Genomic DNA, 7,402 nt, shown 5'->3' on the forward strand with positions numbered 1-7,402 from the left:
ACCATTGACCTTGACTTGATCTTGGCTTGACCTCGGCTTGACCTCATCTGAGTTTTATTTCGCAATAAGCCTTCCACGGTCTCCAGCACTTCTAAAAATGATTCTAACTACCTAATGTTCCTACAACAAATTTTTTCTGCTCAAGGTAGCTGAAGCCAATTTCCATTATTTATAATTAAGAATCTTCACTGATGCAATGACTACTACAGAAAAACTGGAAAATTCCAAAAAGTAAAGAGGAAAAGAATAAGTTGTTCTACATCCAGAAAAGAAAAACTATTAACGGTTTCTTCTATTCTTTAACTATATGCATATTTTGACATAATTACAATTATGTGATTATATAAAATTATATACTCTAAGTTGATTTTTAAATTGTTGTACAATTTAAAAGATGAGGCATTGAAAGACAAATACCATATGATATCGCCTAGTACAGGACACTAATGAACAACACAAACAAATGAGCAAAATAGAACCAGAGGCAAGTAAACAAGGAGCAGACTGACAGTAACAGGTGCGGGATGGGTTGGGGGGTAGGGGAGTAGAAGAAGGAAAAGAAGAGGAAGGGTCTGGTCAAGACACTAGTATAAATGACCAATGGACATGGACAATGGGGTGGGGATTGACTGTGGGAGAAAGGGTGGGCAGCGTGGGAGGGGAGCAATGGGGGAAAAGTGGGACAACTCTAATAGAAAAATAAATAAATAAGTTTTAAAGATGACAAATATTCACTACAGAAAATCTGAAAATACCCCCACACAGTTTTTTCTTTTTTTTTCTAATATGCTTTATTGTTTATGTTATTACAGTTGTTCCAATTTCTTTTCCCCTCCACCCAGTGACACTCCTCCCTCCAGTTGCACCGCCCCTTAGTCCATGCCCATTGGTTGTGCATATAGTTCTTCTCAACATCTTCCTATCTACTCCACTCCCTCTTACTATGCTTCTTAATTCCTGTATCATCACCCTCCCGTTTCCCTCTCCCCTTCCGCACTGACCTCCCCCCAAAATGTTCCACATACCTATAATTCTTTTCCCACTCTCGTTTCCTACTTAGTCTGACTTTGTTTCAATTCCCTAGCTTCTGTTGTTGGTTGTTGTGATACAGTTTTCATTTTAATGTTCATAGTTTTGACCCTCCTTCTCCTAAACAAGTCCCTTTAACATTTCATATAACAGTGGTTTGGATCTGATGAACTCCTTCGGTTTTACTTTTCCTGGAAGCACTTTCTCTGCCCTTCTATTCTGAATGACAGCTTTGCTGGATAGAGTAATCGTGGCTGTAGGTTTTTGTTTTTCATTACTTTGAATATTTCTTGCCAGTCCCCTCTTGCCTGTAGAGTTTCTTTTGAAAAATCAGCTGATAGTCTTATTGGGACCCTTTTGTATGTGATTCTCCTCTTCTCTCTTGCTGCTTCTAAGATTCTCTCTTTATCCTTAATTTTTGACATTTTGATTATAATGTGTCTTGGTATGGTTCTCCATGGGTCCAGTTTTTTTGGAACTCTTTGTGCTTCCTGGACTTGTAAGTCTATTTCCTTCCCCAAGTTAGGGAAGTTCTGCTTCATTATTTTTTCCACATAATTTTTTAATTTCTAGTTCTTTTTCTTCACCTTCTGGTAATTCTATGATTCTGATGTTGGCCTGCTTATAGCTGTCCAACAAGTTTCTGAGCCTCTCCTCATATTCCTCACTTTTTGTTTCCTCTTTCTGCACTGGTTGACTGTTTATTCCTTCCCTATGTTCTGATTTGTTTATTTGATCCCTGGTTTTCTTTCCCTCACCACTAATTTTGTGTTTTTGTTCGTTTCAACAGGACTAGCCTTCATTCCTTCCCATCTTGTTTAAGATCTGCTGTTAGATCTGTAATCATTTTTATAACCAAAGCTCTAAACTGAGCCTCAGAAAGATTTCCTATCTGCTGCTTTGTTAGATTAGATATTTGCTGTCTGGTCAGCTGCGTCACTGAGATCTCTATCATGATCTGTGCCATCCTTACAGTTTTGTGTTTACCTTTGCTTCCTGGGCAGGGCTGTTACACCTCCTAAGCTATAGGGGGTGGAGCCCCACACACTCATCACAGCGGGGCGACCCTTCTCACCATGCTGCGGTGTTTTTTGCGGGGGGTGGGAGTCCAAGATGGATTCCTGCCATTCACTCTCTGCTGAGAGACTGGGAGCCTCCTACTCCGTCCCCACCCTCTCCAGGCCTCACAGGCCAAGGCAATGGAGGTCTGCCTTTCCTGGCTTTGGAATCACAAGCTGACGGGTCTGTTCTGCAGCCAGGGGTGCTCCCCAGGTGCTTCTCACCTCCCCTTAAATACAGGTGCCTGTGCTTACCGCTGTCCTGCCTCCATCACTGCTGCTGCCACTGCCAGCACAGCTTGACCTCTCTGGCCCAGCTTCACCCCTCCTACCCATCCGGATGGGGACTGCTTCTTTATAACTTCATACATTAGACTTCCATTTATTTTCTGGTACTTCTGGTTATGTCTGGTTCTGTGGTAGTTGTATTCTTTCTTAGCTGTGAAGGGAGACAGAGCATGTCCATATTGGTCGGAAGTCTCCTGTGTTTGTTTGCTTCTGTGTCCTAGGGAGAGCTGTCGCTCCTACTCCCCCCCTGCACAATTTTTTAAGCACAACCGAGAGGTAACTATTGTTAATAATTTGGTCTATTTCATAAAAAAATGTTCTCTGTATTTTTACAAAACTAAGAATACATTGATTACTCCTAATGATTATGCAATTTGAGAAACTTTAAAGGTTCCTAGATAAAAAATGATATGAAGAGGTGCTAAGAGGTGGATATGCATCATGTATCACTCAATACCAGTTACAAAGCCTTAATGGAGGCTGGTTCAAGAGGATAGGAAGGTAAACACCGAGCTTGCTCCAGCCCAAAAACACATTGAATATACTCCTATATTTACAGCAATTCCTTCTGAGAGACAGCCGAGAGCAAGTTAAATAGCTTCTGTACAACAGGCAAGATGGAGAGACCACATAGAGAAAGTTGGGAACCACGAGATCTCCCCAGGAGCTGAGGGAATAATCCAGGACCAAGGAACCAGTAAACACCAATGTTTACATTTCCCCTGCATGTGGATAATGAGCAGAAGCTCATCCAGGTTCTTTGGCTGACCTATAGGACATCCCCAGTCACCCCTCCTAGAGCTGCATTCAGCAGGAACAGGAAGGAGTCACAGTGTGCATACAAGGGGCTCCTCCACCAGTATTGCAGAATGCTGCTTCACACACCCACTCCATTGAGCCTGTACACAGAGCTCTCCTGACTGAAGAGAGTAGGGAGCTATCAAAATGCTATGATACCTGCATGCAGCACTGCCTGATCCAGAGAAAGTGTGAACATAATGGGACTACCCTAGCCAAAGAAAGTGAAGAGTTAGTAAAGCATTGCAGTACCCACACATAGGGCTGCCCCATGTGGAGTGAGTGGGGAGAACTGAGTGCATGAGGAGCTACACTGCCCAAATAAACCATCTAAATTTATTTATATCTTAAGGAACTTGAAATACAAAAACAAACAAAATCCAAAGTAAGTAGAAGAAAGGAAATAATAAAGATCAAAGAAGAAATAAACAGAAAAGAGAAAAACAATAGAAAAGATCAATGAAACTAAGAGCTGTTTCTTCATGTAGATAAATAAAATTGACAAATCTCTAGCAAGACTTGACTCATCACAAAAAAAGAGAGAACAAAAATAAAATAAAAAGTGGACAAATTACAACTGACACCACAGAAGTATGAAGGATCGTTTAAAAAATACTATAAACAATTACATGTCAATAAATTAAACAATCTAAAAGAAATGAAGAAATTTTTAGAAGCATACAACCCTCCAAGACTAAAACAAGAAGAAATAGTGAATCTGAAGTGAATCTGAACAGACTGATAGCAAGCAATGAAATTGAAATAGAAATTTAAAAACCTCCCAACAAACAAAAGCTCAGGACCAGATGGTGTCACAGGTGAATTATATCAAACATTTAAAGGAGCATCAGTACCTATTCTTCTCAAACTATTCCAAAAAATGGAAGAGGAGTGAAGGCTTTCAAATTCATTCTAAGAGGTCAGCATTACCCTAATATCAAAACCAGATAAATACACTACAAAAGAGAATTATAGGCCAATATCCCTGATGAACATAGATGCCAAAATTCTTAACAGAATACTAGAAAACTGATTTCAACAATGCATTAAAAGGATTACATATCATAATCAAGTGGTATTTATAGCAGGGGTGCAAGTTTGGTTCCATATCTACAAAACAAGTAACGTGACTCTCTCATCAAGAAAACCAAGGATGAATCATATAATTATCTCAACAGATGCAGAAAAAAGCAGTTGGAAAATCTCAACATCCATTTATAATAAAAATTCTCATTAAGTAACTATAGAAGGGATTTACCTCAACTAGATAAAGGTCAAAAATGACAAACCTAAACCTCAATGGTAAGAAGTTAAAAGGTTTTCCTCTAAGATCAGGAACAAGACAAGGATGTCCACTATCATCAGTATTATTCAATATGGTATCACAAGTCCTAGTCACAGAAATCAGACAAAAAAAGAAAAGAAATAAAAGGCATCCAAATTCAAAAGGAAGAAATAAAACTGTCACTATTTGCAGATGACATATTATATATGGAAAACCCTTAATAATCCACCAAAATTAATATAATTAATAAAATAATTAGGTAAAGTATCAGAATACAAAATTAATATACAGAAATCTGTCATATTTCTTTACATTAATAATGAACAATCAGAAGGAGAAATTAAGAAAACAATACCAGAACTTCTGGCCAAGATGGGCCTAGACAGACATGCTGTGTCTCCCTCCACAGCAAGGAAGGAACACAACTACCTCAAAGCTAGAGAGAACCAGAAGTTCCAGAAAATCGAGCTGCATGGAAGTCCAACAAACAAAGAGGTAAAGAAGAAATACTCATCCAGACAGGTAGGAGGGGTGGAGCCAGGGCAGAGAGGACCTGGTGTGGTGGTGGAGGCAGGGGCAGGAGTGGCAGACCAGCAGAGAGCGCAATCACATGTTTTGGAGGGTAGGGAGGGACACCTGGGGAGCATTCCCAGCACCAGACCAGACTGCACAGCTTACAGTTCCAACACTGGGGAAGGTAAAGCCTCATAGTTTTTGACTGTGCAAACCAGTGGGGGTTGGGGTGGAGGAGGAAACTGTTGGTCTCTCAGGAGAGTCCACTTGTTGAAAGAGCCCCCACAGTCCTAGAATGTCCACAGACCCACCCACTCTGGGAACAACAGCCAGGGAAACAGCTAGAGAGGTGCCAGTCCCATACGGAGGTGGGAGAAATGCCTGGAGAAGGGGCCAGTGCTGTGCAGGCACCATTGCTCCCTCTCAGACTCCTCCCCCATATACAGCACCACAATGTGGTGAAATGGGTCACCCTTTACTGACAAATACCTAAGGCTCCACCCCTTACAATGTAACAGGTGCGACAGCTCTACCTAAGACACAGAGGCAAACACAGGAGCCTGTAAAGATGAGGAGACAGAGAAGTATGGCCCCAAATAGGGAACAGATCAAGGTTCCAGTGGGAGAACTAAGCAATGAGGAGATAGCCAATCTAATAGACGAGGAGATAGCCAACCTAATAGATGCAGAGTTCAAAACACTGGTGATAAAGATGCTCACAGGCTTGACAGATATGCTTAAGTATGGCAAATGCATAAGGGAAGAAGTAAAGGCTATGCTAAATGAAACAAAGGAAAATCCACACAAAACCAATGGTGAAAGGATGGAAACTAGGGTTTAAATCAATTATTTGGAACATAAGGAGGAAAACAACAGTCAACCGGTACAGAATGAGGAAACAAGAATTGAAAAAAATGAAAAGAAAATTAGGGCTCTCTGGGACAACTTTAAACATACCAACATGCAAATCATAGGGTTGCCAGAAGGAGAAGAGAAAGAGCAAGAAATTGAAAACATCTTTGAAAAAATACTGAAAGAAAACTTCCCTGATTTGGCAAAGGAAATGGACATACAAGTCCAGGAAGCACAGAGTCCCGAACAAGTTGGACCCAAAATGGACCATACCAAGACACATTATAGTTAAAATGCCAAAGGTTAAAGATAAACAGGGAATCTTAAAAGCAGTAAGAGAAGAGAGTTACTTACAAAGGAGTTCCCATAAGACTATCAGCTGATTTGTCAAATGAAACTTTGCAGATAAGAAGAGGTTGGCAAGAAATATTCAAAGTGATGAAAAGCAAGGACCTACGACCTAGATTACTCTCTGCAGCAAAGCTATCATTTAGAATGGAAGGGCAGATAGGTACCTCCCAGACAAGGGAAAGCTGAAGGAGTTCATCATCACCAAGCCACTGTTTTTTTTTTTTTTTAAGTATATTTTATTGATTATATTGTTACAATAGTTCCAATTTTTTTTCCTTTGCTCCCCTCCGCTCAGCACCCCCCACCCCCCAAGCCACTGTTATATGAAATATTAAAGGGACCTATTTAAGAAAAAGAAGAAGATCAAGACTATGAACATTAAACTGATAACAAAATCACAACTATCAGCAACTGAATCTAAAAAACAAAAACAAAAACAAGCTAAGCAAACAACCAGAACAGAACAGAATCATAGCTATAGGGATCATTTGGGGGGTATCAGCTTGGAGGGGAAAGGGGAGAAACATGGAAATGGTACAAGGATCAAGAAACATAATTGGTAAGAATAAATTAGACAAAATAGAGAGGGCTTCACCCTTTCCTATACCAAGAAGTTACATGCGTGATCCATGGACATGAACTAAGGTGTGTGTGTGTGTGTGTGTGTGTGTGTGTGTGTGTGCAGGACTGCTGATTGGAAGTGGGGACCAGGAGAAAGGTGGCAAAGGGGGGAAAAATTGGGACTGCTACAACAGCATAATCAATAAAATACACTTGAAAAAACAATATGTGTTGGCAAGTATATGGAGAAAAAGGAATCCTCATGATTGTTGGTGGGATTGTAAATTGATGCAGCCACTACGGGAAACAGCGTGGAGGATCCTCAGAAACTGAAACATAGATCTACCATACAGCCCAAGAATTTCACCTCTGGGTATTTAAATGGAGAAAACAAAAACACTAATTCGAAAAGATATGTGTACCCCTATGTTTATTGCAGCATTATTTACAATGGCCAAGATTTGGAAGCAACCTAGGTGTCCATTAATAGACAAATGGATCAAGAAGATGTGAGATTATGTATATATTGATATATTCATCCCTATGTTCATTGCAGCATTATTTACAATAGCTAAGATATGGAGGTCTTAAATGCTCATCAATAGACGAGGTATGGTACCTATATACAATCAAATATAACTCAGCCATAAATAAGAATGAACTCTTG

Source organism: Furipterus horrens, unplaced genomic scaffold (genome assembly GCF_987537825.1).
Source record: "Furipterus horrens unplaced genomic scaffold, mFurHor1.1.pri manual_scaffold_3, whole genome shotgun sequence".
Lineage (NCBI taxonomy): Eukaryota > Metazoa > Chordata > Mammalia > Chiroptera > Furipteridae > Furipterus > Furipterus horrens.